The 23,342-nt window shown below is 36.5% G+C and overlaps 1 protein-coding gene across 1 annotated transcript in view; it reads left to right on the top strand.

Annotated features, from left to right (window-relative positions):
* Window positions 1-23,342, top strand: part of RGS7 (regulator of G protein signaling 7) — a 532,876-nt gene that overhangs the window by 75,313 nt on the left and 434,221 nt on the right. The window lies entirely within an intron of this gene.

Raw genomic sequence — 23,342 nt, 5'->3', positions numbered from 1 at the left:
AACAGAGACCAGCAGGAGTTAGAAATAGGGTAAGATAATGGGTAATTGGAGCTGAAGGGATACAGACTGTGCAACAGGACTAGATACAAAAACTCAAAAATGGACAGCACAATACTCCCTAATTGTAATGTAATTATGTTAAAACACTGAATGAAGCTGCATCTGAGCTATAGTTTTTTTGTTTGTTTGTGTTTTTTGTTTTTTTCTTTTTTATATATTTTTTATTTTTATTATTATTTTTATTTTTTTCTCTATATTATCATTCTATATCTTTTTCTGTTGTTTTGCTAGTTCTTTTCCTAAATCGATGCAAATGTACTAAGAAATGATCATACATCTATGTGATGATGTTAAGAATTACTGATTGCATATGTAGAATGGAACGATTTCTAATTTTTTGTTTTAGTTAATTTTTTTTTTAATTAATAAAAAAAAGTTAAAAAAAAAAACAGTGAAAGACAAGCCTGGGGGAAGTAAGGAACCCAGGGCTTTCTATGAAAAAAAAAAAAAAGAAAGTTTAAATAAAATCTGGTTTTCAAAGCAGCCATCGTAAAAGACAATGAGCCATTACAAAGTGGAAAGCCTTAGCAAATAAATACAAATACTCAGCAAAGAAATAGGAGAGATAAAGAAAAACCAAATGTACATTTTTAGAACTGAAAAAATATTAAATTTTATTAGATGAACTTCAGAGTTGAATGAAAAGACAGAGGAAAGGATTAGTGGACTGGGAGATAGACTGATATAACTTATCCCACCTGTATAATGGTGAGAAAATAGAAATAAAATGGACAGAGACTCAGGGAGCTATGTTGCTTTAACAGAAGATAAAACATTTATGTCATTGGAGTCCTGGAAAGAGAGGAGAAAAAAAACAGGGCTAAAAAAGTGCTCAAGAAAATAATGGCTGAACACATGTCAAATTTGCCTACAGATTCAAGAAGTTGAGTAAACCTAAAGAAATCCATGCCAAGAGACGTTTTAATTCAACTTCTGAAAACTAAAGACAAAGGGGGAAAAAAACATAAAAGCAGCCAGAGCAAAACGACAGCTTACCTAGAAGGAAAGACAATTGAAATGACAGTGGATTTCTCATTGAAAACATGGAAGCCAGGAGAAAGTGGCACAATATTTTTCAAATGCTGAAGGAAAGTACACCAACTGAGAGTCCTATACCTAACAAAAAATGTCCTTCTAGAAAGGAAGAGAAGATTAAGATATTCTTAGTGAAGAAAAAGAATAGAATTTGTTGCCATCAGTCATATCTGAAAAGAATGACCAGAAGGAGTTCCCTAAGTAGAAAAGGAAAAAATACAAGAAGAATTTTTAAAACATGAGGAGGAAAAAAAGAATGTGATAAGCAAAATTATGGGTAAATACAATAGGCTTTCTCCTCTTGAGAGTTCTAAACTGTGATTGATGTTTGAAGCAAAAATCAACGCACTTTCTGATATGGTTTTAAATGTGTGCAAAGAAAATTTTAAGGCAATTGTAATCAAGTGCAGATAAAGGCACATAAAGGGACGTCGGTTGTATATATTTCTCTCAAACTAGTACAATGACACCACCAATAGACTATAATAAGTTATGCATATGTAATTTAAAACCTAGAACAACAACTGAAAGAGCTATACAAAAATGCATAATGAAAAACACTTGAGATAAATCAACATGAAATCCTAAAAAATGTTCAAGTAATTTATAAGAAGCAATAAAAAGAAAACAGATATACGAAAGCCAGGGAGGAAAGAAAAGATAAACAAACTGGTTGACTTAAGTCCCCCCGTATCATATCAGTATGTAATTGACCTAATATACCAATAAAAAGATGGAGATTGACAGAGTATACTAAAAAGCATGACTTAACTATATGCCGTTGGCCCTTTGAAAATAATAAGCAAATGAGAGGGTGCACAGGTAATAAGCAAATGAGTGGTTAGAATGCTCACTTCCATGCGGGAGACCTGGGTTTGATTCTCAGACCATGCACCACCCCCCCAAAAAAATAATAAGCAAATGGAAAGTGAAGTATGAAAAATGACACATCATGCAAATATTAATCAAAAGAAAGCAGAGCTATTATGTTAATATCAGGTAAATTAGAGTTCCATGCAAATAAAATTACCAGAGATGGAGAGGGATATTATATTTTGAGAAAAAGGTCAATCCACCAAGAAGATATGGCAATCCTAAATATGTATGCACGAAACAACGGTTTCAAAATATGTGAAGCAAAAGCTAATATTAACTGAAAGGAGAAATAGAAATATCCACAATTATAGTGGGAAATTTCAACATCCCTCTCTCCACATTGGATAGAACAACCAGAAAGAAAATCAGCAAGGATATAGAAGAACTTACTAACACCATCAACTAATCTAATCGACATTTAAAGAACACTCGACCAAATTAACAGCAGAATACACATTTTTCAAGTGCCCATGGAACGTATACCAAAAACAGACCACATCTTGGATCATATACTTTAATAAATTTAAAAGAAAAGGTACAAAGTGTGTTCTCTGACTAAAATTGAACAAGATTAGAAATATATAACAGACTGATAACTAGAAATCCTCCACACACTTAGCAAATAAACAGCACATATCTAAATAACTCATGAGTCCAAGAGGAAGACAAAAGAAAAATTAAAAATTACATGGAACTGAATGAAAATGAAAATACAATATGTGAAAATATTTGAGGCACAGCTTGTCCAGTCTTAAGTTAGACATTCATAGTACCAAATGTGTACACTTAAAAGGAAGAAAGTCTCAAATCAAAAACTTCCTCATGACTCTAGAAAAAGAGGAATAAAAATAATCTTAAAGGAAGCAGAAAGAGGGAAATAGTAATAAGAGAAGATACCAATGAAATTGAAAATGGAAAAAAAAAAATACCAGTAGAGAAAATCAACGAAACCAAGAGTTGGTTCTTTGAAAAGATCAATACAATTAAAAAACCACTAACAAGGTTGACAAAGAAAACAGAAAGAAGACACAGATGACCAATCATCTAAACTGTAACTGGGGCTGTCCCGACAGATGCTGCATGTAGAAATGATAGTGAGGTTATATTATGAACAATTCTGAACACATGAATTTGACAGCTTAGATGAAATGGACCACTTCCTCAAAAAACACTAACTACTACAGCTTACCTAATAGAAACAGATAATGTTGATAGCCCTATAACTCTTAAGGAAATTCAGTTCAAACATTAAAATTTTCCAAAAGTGAAATCTCAATGCCCAGGTAATTTCCCTGGAGAAGTCCACTGAACATTTAAAAAAGAATTAAAACAAATTTTACAGTCTCCTCCAGAAAATAGAGGAGAAGACAACACTTTCCAACTTATTTTATGATGCTAGTGTTACCCTCATATCATAACCAGAAAAAGATAGTAAAAACACACACACACACACACACAAAACACTATTATCCTTCATGAATATAAGCGTAAATTCTTAACAGTATAGCAATATATAAAATAAATTATGCACAGTGACCAAGTGGGGTTAATTCTAGGGATATGAGCTTTCTCTGTAGCTGAAAATTAATTATTGTAGGCAACCATAGTAAAGAGGAATAGTCACATAATCTTATAAATGGACGCAGAGAAAGCTTTGGACAAAATTCAGCACCATTCATGATAAAAATCTCTCAGAAAATAGAGGGAACATATTCAACAGATAAAGAGCCATTTGCAAAACACTTGTAGCTAATATAATTCTTAATTTTGAAAGACCAAATGCATTCACCCTAAGAGTGGAAACAGGGTAAGGATGTAAGGAGATTCACTATCACCACTATTATTAATCATTTTGCATGAAGTTTTAGCTGGTGCTATAAGGCAAGAAAATGAAATAAAAGATTTAGATGAGAAAGAAAGAAGCAAAATTTTCCCTATTTGCAGGTGACAGGATTTTCTATATAAAAAAAATCTACTAAAAACTCCTAGAACTAATAAGTGAGTTCAAAAAAGTCACAGGATACAAGATAAATATCAAAAAATCAATTGCATTTCACATAATAGCAAAGAAAGTTTGGACACCAAAATTTAAAATCTAATGCCATTTATAATTGCTCAATAAAATGAAATTTTAGATGTAAATCTAACAAAACATGTGTAAGACTTGCATGCTGAAAACTATGCAATATTTTCAGAGAAATCAAAGAAAATCTAAATAAATGGAGAAATACCATGTTCATGTATTGGAAGACTCTACTTTGTAATGATGTCGGCTGTCTTTAAATGAAATACAATGTTTACACAGTTCTTATCAAAACCCAAGCAAGTCTTTTTTTTGCAAAAGTGTTTCCATGTAGGAGAGATAGTCTTTTCAACAAATGGTGCTGGAGTAATTGGATATCCATAAGGGTGAAAAAAAATGAACCTTGACCTGAAATCTCACATCGATACAAAAATTAACTGAAAATATATCATGAACTTAAATATAAAATGTAAAATTTTCTAAAATTTATAAAAATATAAAAGTACAGCACATTTAGAAAAATATAGGAGCATATTTTAGTGTTTAGGATTAGGCAGAGTTCTTATTCTTGACACCTAAGGCAACAGTCAATAAAAGGAATAATCAGTAAACTGAACTTCATCAAACTAAAAAGGTTTACTCTGTGAAGAGTCTAAGAAGATGAGAAGAATCTTCTCGTGTGAGTTAAAGAGGAAGTGGAGTAGGAGGGAAGTGGGTGTGGCTAGAAAAGGGCAACATGAAGGGTCCTTGAGATGATGGAAAATTTCAGTACCTTGATGTATCAATCTCATTATTCTGATTGTAATGTTGTACTATAGTTTTGCAAGATGTTACCACTGGGGGAAATTAAAAGGTATACAGGATAGTTTTTTTTTTCTTTTTTCTTTTTTTCTCTCTATTATCGTTTTATTCTTTTTCTGTGGTTTTTCTATTTCTTTTTCTAAATCGATGCAAATGTACTAAGAAACTATGAATATGCATCTATGTGATGATATTAAGAATTACTGATTGTATATGTAGAATGGAATGATTTCTAAATGTTGTGCTAGTTAATTTTTTAAATTAATAATAAAAAAAAGGTATACAGGATCCCTCTATATTATTTCTTACAACTACTTCTGAATATACAATTATATAAAAAAATTTAAAATATATTTAGGACTAGGTCCATGGTTCAAAGCTAAGTGGCTCAGTAATGTTAGTTATTATTGTCTTTGATAGACCATTTTTTTCTCATAAAACCTCAGCACTGAGTGTGTTTACCCAGACTATATTTGGTTATTACCTCCTCTCAAAGAATGACTATATAAACAATAAGAAAATAAATAGGAGCAAACACAGTGATGATGTGCCTCATGTGAAATGATTCTTCATTGGGACTGGACTCTGACCTTCCTCCTGAGTTCTAAGTGGAGCTCCCTGACTTCTCTTGGATATTGAAGGAAGTAAAGTCTTTTTGCTCCCATGTTCTCCAGTGTATCTCTATGCTTAGCTATATTATGGGAAGGTTTTGAGATCTTGTGACCTTCCATAATGCTCATGGTTTCCATCAGGGAAGGAACCACCTGGAGCAGGCACTATTTGTGCACAGTTCTCTACTGTGGGGAAAGTGTGCATGTCGGTAGAGGTGCCCAGACAAATAGCTGTGGATATCTGCTGCTTTTATGGTGGAATAAAGAGTGCTGCTCTCTTTTTCTCTTAGAAAATAAGAAGATTTGGAAAAGGAGACATAAAACCCATTTTCAGTTGAACTATGAAGCATCTGCCACTGCAGACCACAGTGCATGAGAAGGGTAGACAAGTACGTGGAAAGTCAAGTGGAGGTGTGCAGAAGTACTGTGTCGGGGGCTTGAAACCATGGCTCATGGGTAAAGCCAACAGAGCAGAGCTCTTCAATGTAGGGACACCTTGAGGGGCAAAACCAACAACCCATTGTTGGTGACAGTGGTAGTGGGGTGTGTGAGATGGTGGAGGAAGGATAAGTTGTGGTCAGAGTGAATGAGAAGTGATACAGACATGCTATAGTTTTGGCTACATGGAGGAGGGAACTTGACACTCTGAACCGCCTGTGCTGCTGATCCCTGCTGGCTCTGTCAGCAAATTAGGAGCTAGAAGAGTTTTGACAGCCTTATGTCATAAACAAGCCTCACTAAACTATTCTAAAATAGTTGTTTTTTAAAAAAATGCTTAGAAAACAATAACCTCTATAAAATAAAACCCTCAAGCGTGCACATAAGTGGTGATGGACGTTGTAGTGAGATAGTGAAAAGTAGTGAGAAAAAAAAGTTCCTGGTTGAACTCAGGAAATGAGTGAAAGAAAAAATAAAATCGTCAATAGAAGTCCTCTTAGGAAGCAAAGCAAATCAGAGATTATTGAAATAAGAAATACTGAATGGGACAGCTCTGAGAAAAGCAAGCAAAATGAAGACATGAGGAAAGGATTAAAATGCTTTTTGTGGCAGTTTGGAAGTTTATCTGTAACCCAGAAAAGTCCATGTTCTTTTACTCCGTTCCTGTGGGTGCAGGTCTGTTGTAGGTGGGACCTTTTGGTTAGGTTATTTCAACTGAGATGTGACCCAGCCCAGCCAAGCTGGATCTTAATCCCCTTACTGGAGTCCTTTTTGAGAGGATAAAAGACAGAGAAGCCCCAGAAAAGCAAAGAGATGAATTTAAGAGAAGCCTTTAGAGCAAAGCTTGGGAGAAGCTAGGAGAGGACCCATAGAAGCTCAGAGAGAAAGCAACAGGAAAAGCCAGAAGCTGAAGCAACAAAACCTGGAAGAAAAGGACCAGAAGATGCTGCATTGTGCCTTCCTGTCTAACAGAGGAGCCCAAGCCTGGGGTAACCAGTCTTTAGAGGTTTATCATCCTTTTGATGCCTTCATTTGAACATTTTCATAGCCTTAGAACTGTGAATTTGTAAGCAAATAAATCCTTATTGTAAAAACCAACCTGTTTCTGGTATATTGCATTCCAGCAGCTTTAGCAAACCAAACGCTTTTAAAGAATGATGAATGTGGACATTAGACAAAGTGATCAACAAACATATATTTGCTATTCCTGAGAAGAGATTCAAACGATGAAAAGGAAAAACAATGTTTAAAGATGCCATTCAAGAAAAATTTTCATAACCAGAAGTAGCCTTAAACCCAGGATTCAAATGCTGACTCCTGTTCACAATAGAGATACATCCTAGTAAATTTACCAGACTTCAGAATTGAAAAAAATAATTCTTTGGGTATAACAAGAGGAAAAAGATTAGGGCAACTCACACTTTTCCATGGGATTATTTAGCATAAAAATAGAAGCAATTGAAGCAATGCCCTATCCTGTCTCATGCCTCCCAACCCCAAATCGTCAGCAATGTTTGTAATGGCAAAATAATTGAAGCAACCTAAATGTCTATCTACAGAGAACGATTTAAATAAATTACAGTATTGAATTATAGTATATGCATACAAAAATGATTATGTAGCTATTAAAAAGAATGCAGTGACTCTAAAGGAACTGATATAGGATGATTTCCAAGATACAAGATATAAGTAAGGGGTGGGCCACAGTGGTTCAGCAGGCAAGAATGCTTGCCTGCCATGCCAGAGGACCTGGGTTCGATTCCCAGTGCCTGCCCATGTGAAAAAAAAAAAAAAAAAAAAAGATATAAGTAAGATGCAAAGTCTGAAACCATTAGTGTGGGGAAAAGTATGACTATTTTTGCATGAGTATACTTATATATGTTCAGATTATCTCAGGATGTATTTTGTAAAAAAATAATAACAGAAGTTGTCTCTGGACAAGAGTAGGAGGGCTCTCTCTTCTTGTTGTATGTATCCACTAACTGCTAAAATAAAGAACTGACGAGAGAAGAGATTTGTTTATTGAAAATATATCTTCTATTAAAACCTGAAAATTCATCATTATAGTCTCTACTCAGTTTTATTCACTGTCTTCCCCTTTATGATGCGAATATTTATAATTCAGTAGCTCCTCGGGATAAAGGGACCCTTTTGTTTTTCTTTAAAATACTTCTATCAGAGAAGGGGTTCAATAAACCCTGATTGTCTGGACATTAAATGAAAGAGTATGCTTATGATGATCCATACTGTTACTTGAGTAAACCAGTCCAGTAGATTGGCAGCACTGCTCCTTAAATACATTTAGCAAAGTGAGACGGAGAATTGAGAATTGGAGATAAAACTAGCATTTTCAAGTGATTTCCAACTTTGCTTTAAGAATGGCATTTTTCCTTTTTTTTGGCCAAAAAGTTGTCTCTCTACCCATAACTGGTTGCATAGAATTATATCAACTTCCAAGGTTTCATAAAGAGCTGAATGTTACTAATGGCAAGAGTTGACCCAGGTTAACTGTGTTTTAGGGTAAACCATTTATGGAATATTTTGATCATTGTTCTTTAATAGGACACTGGACACATGAGGTTCCAAGACTCTGTGCTCTGATTCATTAACCTGATTTTAAAATCTCTTCCTTCAGTCATTTCCAAGTTCTTTGGGGCAAATCTCACTGTAACCCCTGTATTCTAAGTATCAACATAAAAATTAAAAGGCAGGAAAGAGCTTTAAAGGGGAAAAAGTGCAAAATATAACTGGATCGCTCTTCTTAGCATTGTATATTTCAGTTATGATTGAACCCGCCCGAGACTGTATAAGTCACCAAAAGCTCCAAAGGACTACGTCCATTTGAATTATTGATAGGTTTTGCCTCAGCTACAAAACCTCTGCTAAACAAATACATCTGTCTTTTACTGAATTCATTTACTACTGTACCTTTCTGAGAAATGCACATACAAGTGACGGTTAGAATTGAGTGAAAAGTAGCTGCAAAATGACCATCGGGAATGATATTGATTGGGTCCTGAGTGGTCAAGGGTACATGCTTGATTCTCTCCCAGTTGTTATCGAAGTAGGGCTCTGTGAGGTCATCGGAAGAAGGGACTTCCCTGACAAGTTTTTGTGGATAAATATCCTGTCTGCGCTTCACTCCTGTTTTCCCCTCTGGGGGCCATTAGCAAAGATCCACCAGCTGATCTTAATTGCTACCAAGGAAAGCAAGTTGCTCTCTAGGGTGGCCAAGATTTCCTACCACTGAGGGTTTTAAAGAATCAAGTCAACAACTTCAATTACAATAGGATACAAATAAGAAGCCATTGTATTCCCAAGGTGACCATGTCTAAGAATGCTTCAACCACTATCCTGTTAGAGGTTTGTTATAACAACTTATTTTCATGAGTACAAATAACTCGCTGCACAAACTCTTCCTCCCTTATATTGAAAAAAAAACAGACAGATTTCTTGGCTCATAATCTCAATTAGTAGGCACTAAGCAGTATCTTGTCAATCCTGGGTCAGACATTATGGCTGATCAAGGGCTGTGGCCACATCTGAAGTGTCATTCTAATAATTCACTCTGTTCTCCCAACTAGAGCTGAATGGAAGCCAGCCATTTGCAGTCTCTGTAGTGAGGGAGGTCTGAAAAATTGTTTTGCTGAGCCACCCCTGGCTTACTGGTGGTATTTGATGCCATAAACACAGCCGTAGTACACTGTTCTGACCCTGCTTCTAATTTCTGTCAGTAAAACCAAGTAGCTGTTCAGATGATATAAGGAGCATGTCCACTCTGCCAAGATTCATTTGAATAATAAACCCATCCTTTATAGGGAAATGTTCACTCTGTGGTCTGGTGTGATCTGAAATATATATTCAGAAGGGAAATGGTATAGATAATTCAGTAGAATTTCTCAGCTTAATCTGAACCAGGCAAAGCCTCAACTTAAAATTTTTCATACTCAATTGTGAGATTGGGAGGAAATTTTAAATGTGACTCCATGGCTTTTCCATGTGCAGACATGAGGTTTGATTAGTGCTATAATTGTTTCGTCTTCAACCTGGAAAACTAATGAATAATTAATTAGTTCAATTCTTCCATTTAAAAATAACTTAAAATTTAATTTCCATATTTTTTCCTTTAAGTACATTAGTATTTTCTTTTCTCATATCAGTTAATATCTTAATCATATCTTCATAGTTCTCACTGATTTTTCTTCACCTGCAAATTCATTGATTTTTATTCATCTGCAAATACAGACATCCATGGTTACAAAATACTACTACTATAATATTAGTTGCAAGAAAAAAATTGCCTCAGAACAGCAACCTTACTAACATGACTTAAATAGTCCTGTTATTTGTATAGTCTTTGCCTCTTAAAAAAAAAAAAAACAGGACAAATTTAGTTTAATCAACCTTTGTCCAGTTAGGTGTCTGGTTAATACAACCTCCCTCTCTTTTTTTCACATTTTCAAAAAAAAAGTTGATTTAGTGACTACCAAGCACTAGGTACCATTCCAGTTGCTGAAAATATAAAGATGATGAAGAAATGGTAAGGATTTCCAATTCTCAATAGATGTAGGAAGTTATATAAGAATGTGTTTCCATTTTAATCGTGTTTATCAAACCAAATAGTCACACAAAGTATTATAGCCTTTTAAAACCCAACAGAATTGGATATGCCAAGAAAGATAAATTAACTAAATTCTGGGAAATGATGAGCCATTTCTAGGAGAGAAGAGACGCATGATTTCTTTCATTCATGGTGGATCAGTAAGAGAGAGAATAATCTATAGGGGTTGGAGAGAACAGAAGCACTGTGGATGGTTGCATATGGGCTGGTATGGAGAATTAGAATCCCAAGGAACTCTAAACACAGTAATCACACACATCGGTCAGTTTGTTCCCGCGGGTCTTCACCAAGCACACAGAGGTATAATGCCAAATGATGGACTCAGCGCAGGTTTGCTGAGACAGATCATCCTTGAGGTAAGAGGTCCTTTTTAAAGTACAAGCGAGAAGGACACTGAAGGCTAAGGGTAGGACAGAAGAGATGAGAGACTTTCCTCAGAAACACCACAGAAGCCCTCCAAAAGCTGAGTGAGGCGGGAAGGCTGAATGCAATCTCACCAAAGTAACTTGGGCCATGAGAGAATGCATGTAGAGGTCCTCCTAAGACCAGGGTCGGGCAGTGATACAGAGGGAAATATCTTGAGCACAACGTGAGAAGTGGGACTGAGGAATAAAAGTGAACACCCACAAAAAGTCTGGCGTCTGGGATGAAAAGCAGACAGAGCTTTCCCAGGTCTTGGAAATTGGTTGGCTGTGCTATAAAGCAGAAAGATATCTCCACACACTTCCCAATTTTGCTGAAGGGAAGGTCCTGATCCTGTCTTCACAACTTTTGAAGTGGTAAACTGAATCTAATTAAAAGCCAAACACAGCTCAGACCCATCTGAACTGCAGATTAGTCTAACTCAGTCCATAAAAAAGGCTTGACAGGAGTATATCCTTTCCTGGGGCTAATTATTATTTACTTCAGTCTCTAACATTATCATTATTATTATTATTTTTGTGTGCATAGTCTGGGAACCGAACACGGGTCTCCCACGTGAAGGGTGGGCATTTTAGCCACTGAATTACATACGTACCTTTCTAATATTATTTTACATATGATATCTGATTTACAGTAAAAATTCATGAGGTGTGCAAAGAAACAAGAATACGACTCTGGGTCAAGAGAGGAAATAATCAATAGAAACAGACCAAGGGATGGCTCAAATGTTGGAATTGTTGGACAAAATTTTAAAAGCCTATAATATATACATTAAGGGATTCATTGAAAGGGTTGACAATATGTGTAAATGTATGGGAAATACCAGCAAAGAGATCAAGACTATTAAAAACAAAACAAACCAAATGTCTATGCTAGAAGTGAAAATTACAATACAGATTTTGTCTGCTGCAACAAAGGAAAGCATCAGTGAAATTAAACGAGTGAATAGAAGTTATCCAAAGTGTAAAAGAAAAAGAAAAAGAGAATAAGTGGAACAAGTTTCTTGAAACCCTGGGAAAAATATAAAATAATCTAATCGTAAGTAATTTCAACCCTAGGAGGAAAAGAGAGAAAAGAAATATCTGAAGAGATGACTGAGAAATTTTCAAAGATTAAAGATCACAACAGGTCTGAAAAAGCTCAGTAAAATTCAAGCAGAATAAGAACAAAAAGAAGGAGGGAAGGAAAGGAGGGAAGAAGGAAGGAAAGGCGTTAAGAAGGAAAGAAGATAGGAAGGAAGGAAGAAGGAAACAAAGGCCCAGCATTTTGCTATATAGTCATATCATTTAAAAAACTACAAAATAAAGAATAAAATATTTTAAAAGTCCAGAAAAATAACATAGTACACATATACAATAATGATAAGAATTGCTGACTCCTCATTAGAAACAAAGGCACTCAGAAGGTAAAAAAAAATGCTGTCTTTAAAGTGCTGCAACCAAAAATGAAACAGACAACGAAGATTTTTTTTTAATTCAGTGAAAGTATTCTTTAAACATGAAGCTGAAATGAATACATTTCAGATAGACAAAACTGAAAGAATTTAGTACACATGAACTGCCAGAACTATTAATGTTATTATTCAATTGAAGATAAATAATATCAGATGGATGCCTGGATCTAAAAAGGAAGAGATAAAGAGTCATAAAAATGTTAATATGAGACCGTTTCATCATTTCTATGTTGCGTGTGTTTATATGCATGTATGTGTTTCTTTAAAAGACAATTGACTATATAAATCAATTACTAATGTATTTTGGGGTTGATAGATAGTATTGAAGTAAAATATGACAACAAGGGCGATCAAGAGATTTTTACTTTTGTGAGTGTCATAGTTTTCTGGCTGCTGAAGCAGATACCATGCAATGGGTTAGCTTAAGCAATGGGAATTAATTGGCTCATGTTATTGAGGCTAGAAGAGGTTCACAATCAAGGTATCATCTAAGGAATGCTTTCTCCCAAAAGACTGGTGTTTTGAGGTTGGCTACTGACGAGTCAGTACATGACAGTGCACTTGGCAGTCTCTTATGGCTTCTTGGTTCTACTGACTTCCTGTTTCTGGCTGCTGCGTGTGGCTTTCTCTTTCTGTGTCTGAATTTCATTCTGCTTATAAAGGTCTCCAGTAGTAAGGTTAAGACCCATTGCCATTGGGTTGGGCCAAAAGAATAACTTCATCAAAAAGCCTATTTATGATGGGTTCACAATCACAAGAATGGATTAAGATTAAGATTGAGATTATATTTTGGGGGGGGCATAAAGTTCTAAGCCACCACAGTACAATTCTTATATTCATCACTAAATAATATAAAATGATTTGAAGGTAGATTGTGATAATTTAAAGACATATTCTGAGCTATAGAACAGTGGCTACCAAAGAATGGAAAACTGTAACTAAAATGCAATAAATTAGAGATGATGAAATAGTAAAAGAACTCATTTCAGTCCAAAGAAAGCAAGAAAGGAAGAACAGAGGGCGAAATATCAGAGGGAATAGATAGGGAAAAAATGGTAAGATGGTATATTTAAACCCAGTCGTATCAATGGTCAAATTAAATATGAATGAACTGAATATACAAGGTCATGTAGTGGAACACTCAATACTCTTATTATGTCTTGATAATCTCCAAATTGATACATAGTTTCTGTGCAATGACAGCATGATTTCTTGAAGAAATTAACAATCTGATAAACTATATTTTTGGAAATTCAAAGGTCTAAAGTAGATAAACAGTCTGGAAAAAAAAAAAAAAAGTAGAGGACTTCTCTCCCCTAAGAGAGAAAAGCAGACTTCGTTAGAGCTCCAATTGGTGCTTGTTTTCTTTAAGCTATGAATACTTGATCTCTGACTTATAGGTACGCTTTCCAACGGCGTTAGAATGGGGAAAATTACTGCAGTTTCGTGAAAACTGTGTGAATATAGCTTAAATCTTTCTCTTCAAAATGCTTTAAGAAGAGAAGTTATTGTGTGGTCTCATTTAGAAAATAAAACAGGGGCCTAGATTATAAACTCTTATAGCAGATTTGAAATTTTATATACAGCTACAGTGAAAAAGACAGTGTGATAGACAAATATATCAATGAAACAGAATGAAAGTAGAGAATCCAGAGATAAACTCACACATATATTATCAGTTGATTTTTTGCTAAGGCAACAAGTTAATTCATTGGTGAAGGGAAAACCTTTTCAACAAACAGTGCCTTTGAGGAATCTCAGTGTATTTAATAGGAATAGTTTGTACCATCAGAACATTAGTTAACATTTGACTTTAAACATTTGATTTCATATTTTTCCCTTTTGAGACCTAAAAATGTCAATTCAGTGCATATTCTTTACTGGTGCTTATGACCAATCCTTCCAGTCAAGTACATCAGGAAGTTCTCAGGTCATATGTGTATGAGGAAATAGTACTTTTAAGGGTTGAAATCTGTTAAGTTTATTCTTTTTAGGTTACACGATAAAAGCGATGTTTTATCCGGGTAAAATTATCAGCAGAAAATAAAAAGATTCATTTTCCACTTAGGTTAGAAATGAAATGATTAATATTTCAGCCACCACAGTGAGATTTAAAATAGGAACCATGCAGTAGTCAAAAGGACATTTTATTTTTGGCAGGGAGTTTTATTTCTATGGATGTATCTTCACTGTCATTCTAAATTTCAGGTCCTGTGCATTTCTCATGGCCTAAGGCAGTAACCCTCTCTAAGAGAGAAAAGCAGACTCAGAGCTCCAACTGCTGCTTGTTTTCTTTAAGCTAAGATGGATACTTGATTTCTAATTTATAGGTACACTTTCCAATGCCATTAGAATGGAGAAAATTGCTGCATTTTCATGTAAACCATGTGAATGTAGCTTCAATCTTTCTGTTAAAAATGTTTTAGGAAGAGAAATTATTGTATGGTTTCATTTAGAAAATACTTATAAGAAAACAGGGGTCTAGACTGTAAGCTCTTATAGCAGTCACATTTAGTCCAGAGTGGTAAGTGTTATTTCTGGATTTTAAGAGGCTGTTTGATATGTGTATAACCTGGTATTTAGAGATAAAAATGGAGCCAATCAAGACAGGATAAAAGTAATTCAGAATCCAGGGTAAGGAAGATATTGTCTATATTTTAGAACCTCATCTACTCTTTGAGATCAAAGGAAGAAAGGTTTATTTTGTCCAGAACCAAATTTTCTGTAGCACATAATCTAACTCATCCTGTCTGGATAGATCATTTAAACAACAGAAACACAGGGAGCCCAGAACAAGAATGAGGGTTTCCAATTCTGTAAAGCTTAGTGTAATGCCTGAATACATCCCAGAATATGTTAAGCAGATAATTGAAAAGTACTGGCAAAGCTTCTTGAGGGATGGGATAAAAATATGGAACTATTAAACTTTACTGCCGGGGTAAAGTTTACCCTGATATGTCTCACTCATTAGGGACTCTCAAGTCAATGGGCCAAGCCCTTGAACTTGAGGTTTGCTCTTTTGAAGCTTACATATGTAGTGGAGAAGCTTAGCCTACCTATAGGTGTACTTGAGAGTTACTTCTGGAAGACCTCCTTTGTTGCTCAGGGTGGCCTCTCTCTCTCTAAGCCCAACTCTGCAAGTGAAATCAATGCCCTCCCCGCTATGTGGGACATGACATCCAGGGGTGAAAATCTCCCCGGCAATGTGGGAGATGATTCCCAGTGATGAGCCTGGCCCTGGTACTGTGGGATCAACAATGCCATCCTGACCAAAAAGGAGAAAAGAAGTGTAACAAATAAGGTATCAGTGGCTGGGAGAGTTCAAACAGAGTTGAGAGGCTACTCTTATGCCAACATCAGTTAGATACTGCTACCTACCATAACTTGCCAAACCCCAGTCAACACCATTCCAGCCAATCCTAAAGAACACCTAGGGCTTTATATAAGATGGTACAAAGGTTCCATGCACTAAAGTAACTGTCCAGAAACCTACAACCTCCATTTGTGTCCCTAAGAGACACAAATGTAGACCAGATAAGCCCGAAATGTAGAGGGCCCAGCCTTTCCTGAACATCAACTAGTTCCATCCCACTATCCCATATTATTGACAGCCCCTTCCAACATGAAAAAGTTAGACTGGGCATAATCCAAATACCCCTCAAGTGTGGGAGAAAGGTCACAGGTGATGGTGGAGTTATACAGAGAAGGTAAGGTTTAACAAATGAGTGTGATTGCTGAATCATTATATTGATATTTCTTCTAGTCTCCAGTATCTTAGAGCGGCTAGGAGTAAAAACCTAAAATTGTGTAATTGTAACCCATACCAAACTGTGAAATCTGTTCTACAGCTAATTTTTGTGATGTGCTTTGAAATTTATTTCTTTTTTGTATATGTTATTTTTCACACAAAAGAAAAAATTAAAAAGTTAAAAAAAGAGTAAGTGGAAAAAAAAAAAAAAGAAGTAAAACGTCTCTAGGAGAAAAAAAGTTTTAGGAAGTTAAGGATGAAGATTGCTCTTTAATTTGCAGTGCCAAAAACAAAATGACCCTCTAAATCATTCTGTCCTTATAATCAAGTCAGAAGCATTTCTGCACCTCCAGAAAGACAGAAGGAATTTATTTGTATTATTCTGTGTGTCCTAATGAAAATAGGGTGCTAGTTAACCATGGGTATGGGTTTGCTTGTATAGTAGGCTGTCCCTAGCCCCACCCACTGGCTGCACTGAAGTGGAGTTCAATAGGAACTGGACTTGTGGGAGAGGAAGGGTGATCCAAACCCGGGATTAGTAGAGTGGTCAGGGAGGCATGGGCAGGTGTTAATAAATGAAGCTAGTGGAGGCAGGCAGGTATGGCACAGCAGGGCCCCAGAGCCGATGGGGCTTAAGTAGAGTTCTAAAGGAATTGAGGTGATTTAACCAAGATTTCATAATTCTCCAAGTCCCTGAGTTTATTTTTAAAAAATATGTATATCTGCTCTTGTGTACTATCCATCTCATTTCACTTACTGACAAATGTACTGCCAAAAATAATGATGGTCAGGAAGAATGAGCTATATTTAATTCAGCTTCATCCTGTCCCAAGTTTGCCAACCAATTTAGAGTACGTGGCCCTAGATGGCTAGGATGAATGTACAATGCTGGTGGGTTTGCTTTGGTTTTGTTCAGGCAGCAGTGAATATTTTCACTTGAAAATCCATAGACTTAGTTTTAAAAAACAGATAGGTGTGATTTGGGCTACTTACGATGGCATTTAGATGAAGGAAATGTATTTATGTTTCAATGAGTAGTAGAGAGTGGGCCATGGTGGCTCAGCAGGCAGAGTTCTTGCCTGCCATGCCAGAGACCCGGGTTCAATTCCCAGTGCCTGCCCATGCCAAAAAAAAAAAAAAAAAAAAAAAAAAGGTAGTAGATTGCCTTGTTATCAGAATTACCTTCCTTTCTTCCTCAATTTCTTTTTCAATTTTGTCTTTCTTTTTCAGCTTTCCTTACTTAATTTTTTCTCTCCCCTTTCTCTAGCTTTCTAAATACGACCAGAAGCATATGGGCACATAAAGCTGAATGCATATTTCTGGGAATTAATCTTAAAAAACGCTTTGGAAAATAATGCGATAATTGTATTGCCACTCTTACCATTTAGTGGACCCTATCATGATAAAATACACAACTCAGTAAGAGGTCTTGCTTGAGGCTCCCCTGGAATGGAATGTGTGGTTGAACCCAGCCTCTTTCATGTTTTATTTTTACTTTCTGGCACTCTCTAGGCATCTCTGCGTGTGTCCACCAGGAGGTGTCCACCCACACTGCCCCAAAATATAGCACTGAGCTAGAGCATACGTCACCTGCACGTTCCTCCTACCATGTTCAGCCAAGGTGATCAGACTGATTAGAACAGAGATATAGTAAAAAAATAAATAAAATATCCCAAGAGCCTTTCAACTCTTCCATTTTCCTTAAACTGCTTTTCTTTTCTTTTTTGTTTTTGTTTTTTGTGTTTTTTTTTTTATCTATTATATGGCAGGGTCACATTTCATTATTTTTCCATGTGAGTGTCCCATTATTGCAGCACCATTTGTTGAATTTTTTGTTTATTTATTTGTTTTGCCTGTTTGCTTTTTTTGGGGGGAAGGGCATGGGCCAGAAATCGAACCTAGGTCTCCTGCATGGCAGGCGAGAACTCTTCAACCGAGCTACTCCTTAAACTTCTTTTAAAACGAATCAGATTTTCCTGGAAACATAAGATAGTTGATATGAGTTAGGAAAAAAAAATGGCATGGGAGCTGGAGAACAAAGATGAAGGAACAGTGCCACTCTGTATAATGAGTCAGAATCTACAGAATAAGTGCTGAAGAAAATCTTTATAAGTGCGTATAAACTGACAGAATGCACAAGGAGTGAAAATTTAAAACTAATGATCAGGTTTCTAGCTAAACATGATACACAGAACATTTGATTCATTTCAACGCCCTCTCAGAAGTCCACGTAAATGCCAGTAAAGTCCTCAAAGACAGGACAACAGCAAAGATGAGAGGAGTCAGCAGTGGACCAGAGATGTCCACACATTTTTGGAATCTGTAAAGAGTTTGGAGGAGACTGAATTAGCAGAGAGAGAAATGTCAGCAAGCTGCACCCCACACAGTGTCCAAAAAGCCCATATTGGAGCTCCAGGTGCAACTAACAGCAGGGAAAGTAATAGGGACCGATTTAAAATTTATATATATGTAAAATTTAACCCCCCAGTTTCTCTTTTCTCCCCATCTAGCCTGGCAACCACTGCTACCCTTGCTTTTGTGGGAACTTAGAACATTATACCCGGAGGAACAGTATTGGAGAAACCCTGGACTCTGGAAAATCAGGCCACTTGGGGCAGTGTTTCTCAAGCTGGGACTATTTTGTCTCCCTTTTATCCCCAGGGGATATCTGGCTCAAAATGTCAACAGTGCCAAGGTTGAGAAACCCTGCTTTAGGGTGAGGAGAAGCACAGGGCTGAAAGGGGGGTTAAGCTAGCCTCTGCATATGGAATAGTGGGAGACCCAGGTCCCTTCCTCGCTTTGTTCCCAGAATGCTGAGACAGGAAGTTGGATGATTCTTCTGCACAAAAGAGTCGAAAAGGCCTCCAGACAGTGACTTTGGGGATTTCCTATTAACAAAGCACCTCACTGCCCAATCATTCAAAGTTGAGCCTATCAGTTGGCAAGACTTCCAACGTATGCAAAGGTCTAGTCAGTTTTCTGACATCTCAGTTTTAAATAGGAATGACAGGAAAGACTTTGGAAACATTTTAGAACAACCTCTAAGAGGACAGACATACACTAAAATACACAAACTGAAATGAAAATGAAAATAAGAATAAAATGGAAACAGAGGAAACCAAAAAAGTATAGAAAAAATTTTCCCAAATCCCATAATCCCATAATTAATATCATAAGAGAGCTAATAGAAGATTCAATACCTTCTATGCTAAGTAAATAAGTAAGAGAACAGGAAAGAACTTTCTAAAATTAAAAATAATGCCCTGAAAAAAATTAATTAGAAAAGCTAAATGGTGAAATTGAAGAACCCTCCTAAAAAGTAAAATAAAAGACCAAAAAAAAAAAAATGATAGGAGAGAAAAGATATGAAATTGGGGGCACTCACATGTGACTAATGGATGTTTTATAAAGGGAGGACATAGATAATAAAGGCAAAGAAAAGAGTGAGAAAATAATGCAAGAAAAATTCCCCAAACTGAAGAGGTATGTGTTTCCAAATGGGAAAATCCACCAAGTATCAGGCACAATAAATTAGAAAAAAAAAATCAAGGCTTATTATTGTAAAGTTTTAAAGAGAAAGTTAAAAGAAGATTGGAAATTGGAACAGAATCCAGCTTCTTCTTAGCTCCCTGGTACACTGGAGATCAATGGAGCAACCCCTCCCATTCCTAAAGGAAAATGCTCTCACCTTGTTGCGGCCACCTGCTAGAATTCTGTCACCAGTTCAAAACCTCTGTAAATGATGAGGGAGTAACAAAGATGTTTTCAGACAGGCAGACCCAGAATCTACTTTCTACGCATCCTTTCTGAGGAAGACACTGGCAAAATGGGGTAACTAGAGAAAGGAACCTGGGATCCTGGAAGCAAGGCATCCAAACCAGAGAGCATCTGAGGGCAGGTGCAAAACCGCAGCCGTACGTGTGGCCTGGTGAGTGCTCAGTCCAGCCTGGAGACACGGCAAAGGCTCCGAGGTGGAGATCCAGGTAAGGAAAAATGAAACAATGATTTTTGATTTGTTGGATAGTGAAGCACAGCTTTTAACCTAGGCTAGCTCTAGATCTTACCTGCTTAATCGCTGTACATGCAGAGGGTAAGTAAGAGTCTGAATTATAGTACTGTTTTCACAAGTGTAATCCAAGATAGAAGATTTGAGGAGGTTTTTAGGGAAAAGAAGACAGAGAATTTGTATCCAAAAGGAGATTTGCACTCCTTAAAATAAAGCTGTATTTGTCATTGTTTTCCTGATTTTTCGACTTAATGTTTAACAAACATGTGTGTCAAGTATAAGTAGTAGTTGAATGAATCAATGAATGCTTCAAAAATGGGCCTTAGAGCTACAAACGGTGGAAAAATAGAGAAGATAAAAGAAGACCTCGATAAATATATTAAGAAAAGATATCATGCAGATGAAATATACCTGATTTCAAATAAGAAAGCTCAAGAAATGTGTGTTCAGTGGTGACTAAGAACAGGATAAAGTTTTTAAACTAAAAGAGAAGGACTAGAGAGATATAGCCAATTAGGGAGCCAAGATGGTCCTGATAAAAACCGCTTCCAAAACCAGATAAGGAAGTGAATGTGCACTCTTGACAATACACAGTCCCCCATTCCCAAGGATTTAGTTAACAGATTTAGTGAGACACTTCCAATTATTTTGGAAATCATGGAGCTCTGCCATGATACCAGAACTATGCGTACTGCTAAGTAATTTTAAAAAATAGGTGAATAACAGCCTTGAAATTATGGTGTTCATTCCAGAACAATAACATGATTAACTTGAGTAGGCTCTGAGGCCCTCAAATCCCAAGAAGAAGATTTTGAATTCTGTTATACCTCATGATTCCCTTTATGTGTCCCTAAGACTTCCTGTGCAAATCAACTCTTTTCCAGGCTCTGGAAACAAGTCTACCTTGAATATTGAAAGACAGGGACGAGAAAGAAGGAAAAGAATATAAATTGCTGTAGTCAACTATTCAGATAACTCAGGATCTAGGTGACCTGACTGCTAAGATTTTACATCCTGATTCAATCTGAGTAATCAGAGTTCTACTTTATTCCTGAGACTCATTGTCCAATAATGGCCATGTCTACCATCGACTCATTTATACTCTTTATAACTGGTCCAAGTCCTTCTTTTCTTTTGCTTATGCAACCTACACAAACCTGGGAGCCCTGTCCCCAACTCTAGCCCTGTTGCCTGGAAACTGTATGTTGTTGGTGGGTTGCTCTTAAAAGTCTGCCTCTGGCTAACATGTCCCTCAGCTGGTCTCCACCTTCCTATGGAATAACTCTCTGCATCATCTCAGCCTTCCTCTCACCTGGATGACATTTACCACAGTATATTCTGGATGCTCAGAACAAACCACGTGCCTTTACTTTGCCCCTGAATAGGACCTTCCCCCATCTCCTGTCCTATTTGTGTGTTGATGTCTTCTTCACCTTTCCCTGCCCCAATCACTACGTTTATCCTTCTGCCTCTTTCTATAGCATGGGAGAAAGTCAGTTGATACCCACTGCTCAATCTACTTTTAGTACTTCAAGAGAATTCAGTTTAATAGGAACTTTAAAATTGTCCAATTAAAGAACTTCATTTCGTAGCTGAGGAAATTGAGGCAATGGAATACCTGATAATAATTATATAGCTAGTTATGACCAGGAAGAGCATTCTTGAAAGCATGGCTGTAACATCTGAATTTTTTCCATCAATAAATGGAATCTATGTCATATTTTAAAAAGGACATAGAGAGAAAATTTGTGAGAAATTATTTGTCCACAGTTTATGGAAGTTAAAATATTAATAGGTTAATCAATGCTCTTTATTGAAACAACTCTTAAGACCTCTACGAATTCAGAATGGTGGAATTGGCTAATAATAAGCAACGTGGACAACTTTAGGATTATCTATTATTTTTCACAGTTTGAAAGAACAGTGATTTCTGTACCACCTGCTTAAAAACACAGAGATGCTTTTTATTTGAATGATCCTCAACTCGCGACTTCTAACTTATTCCTGATGCATTTTGCACAGATACAAGAGTGTCCAGGCCTGTTTCTCCTTTTGGATCCCATAGATTGCAACACTAAACTTTGCAACAACTTGGGAAATGTAAGCTCCACAAACCAAACGTTTGGGACTCTTTTATTCTCTGTTGCATCCTCAGTAACGTGGGACATATCAGGAACTCTGCCAATACCTGCTGAATAATGAATGAATTAACGGGTGGTCTGCATAGAGCTCCACCTGCTTCTACAAGCTACCTTCTGGATTAGGAAACATAGATCCCACTTAGCTTAGGTCAGTGTGGTCTCTTCTGTCCTCTGCGTACATGACATACATGAACATATGGGTAGTTAGGCTGTCCTTTGTGCTCATACCAAATAAGACAGAGAAGTAGATCAGCTCTTCTGGTTTGACCCATACTCTCTGGAGCCATTTCAGTGCAAAATATAAATTCCTAATTGGTCACTATGCATTTTCCAGACATAGGGCTTTGGTTAGAAGAAAGCTGGAAGATTTGCAGCAACTGGGCCCATTATAAGACTAGGTTATTTTAAATGAATAAGGTAAATATTATGATATATTACTAATTTCAGTGAAAGATGAATAAAAACACCAAAAACCAAAGGCCGTCTTTCTGTAGCCATGGCTCTTTTGAAGAAATGCATTTTCTCTGATTAGAAATTTGGGAAATAAAGACTCAGGGTAGTATCATTTGGAAATAACTGGCCATCTGGGTTCCCACAAATTTGAAACCCTGCAATTTTATACTATATTGTTACTAACAATAGCCAAAAATGCAAAGTGTGGCCACAATTCTGAACTATTGATTTGGAGGTTAATCTAATTGTCTGTTTTGCTTCAAGTCTTGCAAAGGAAATCTCGATTTCCTCCAGGTCTGTGCATGAAGTATTAGGTAAAACAACCTCTCTCATGAGGCTTATTGAGATTATTAATAGTGCCCATGAACTTCTGGCAGCGCTTTTGTTGAAAGATATTGCTACCTTGGGTATGATGCCCTTAAGATAAGATATTCAATTATTTAATAGTGAGATACTTTGCAATTATCACCCAGGAGCCATAAAATGCCTGCATCACCACCAGCTTAAAAGGGATCCTGAATATTTTGAGAATTACAGCAGTGGGACATTACCAATAGATCCATGTTTCTCTCTCGTAGGCCCTGCAGTGCATGAGGGCCACTCAACAAGGCCTCCTTCCCCTTCCCTTGCCAGGTATAGTGAGAATTGCCAGG

The sequence above is a fragment of the Tamandua tetradactyla genome, chromosome 7 (genome assembly GCF_023851605.1).
Source record: "Tamandua tetradactyla isolate mTamTet1 chromosome 7, mTamTet1.pri, whole genome shotgun sequence".
In the NCBI taxonomy this organism is placed as follows: Eukaryota; Metazoa; Chordata; class Mammalia; order Pilosa; family Myrmecophagidae; genus Tamandua; species Tamandua tetradactyla.
The sequence above is the reverse complement of the archived record's forward strand: the minus strand, read 5'-3'. Positions and strand labels throughout refer to the sequence as shown.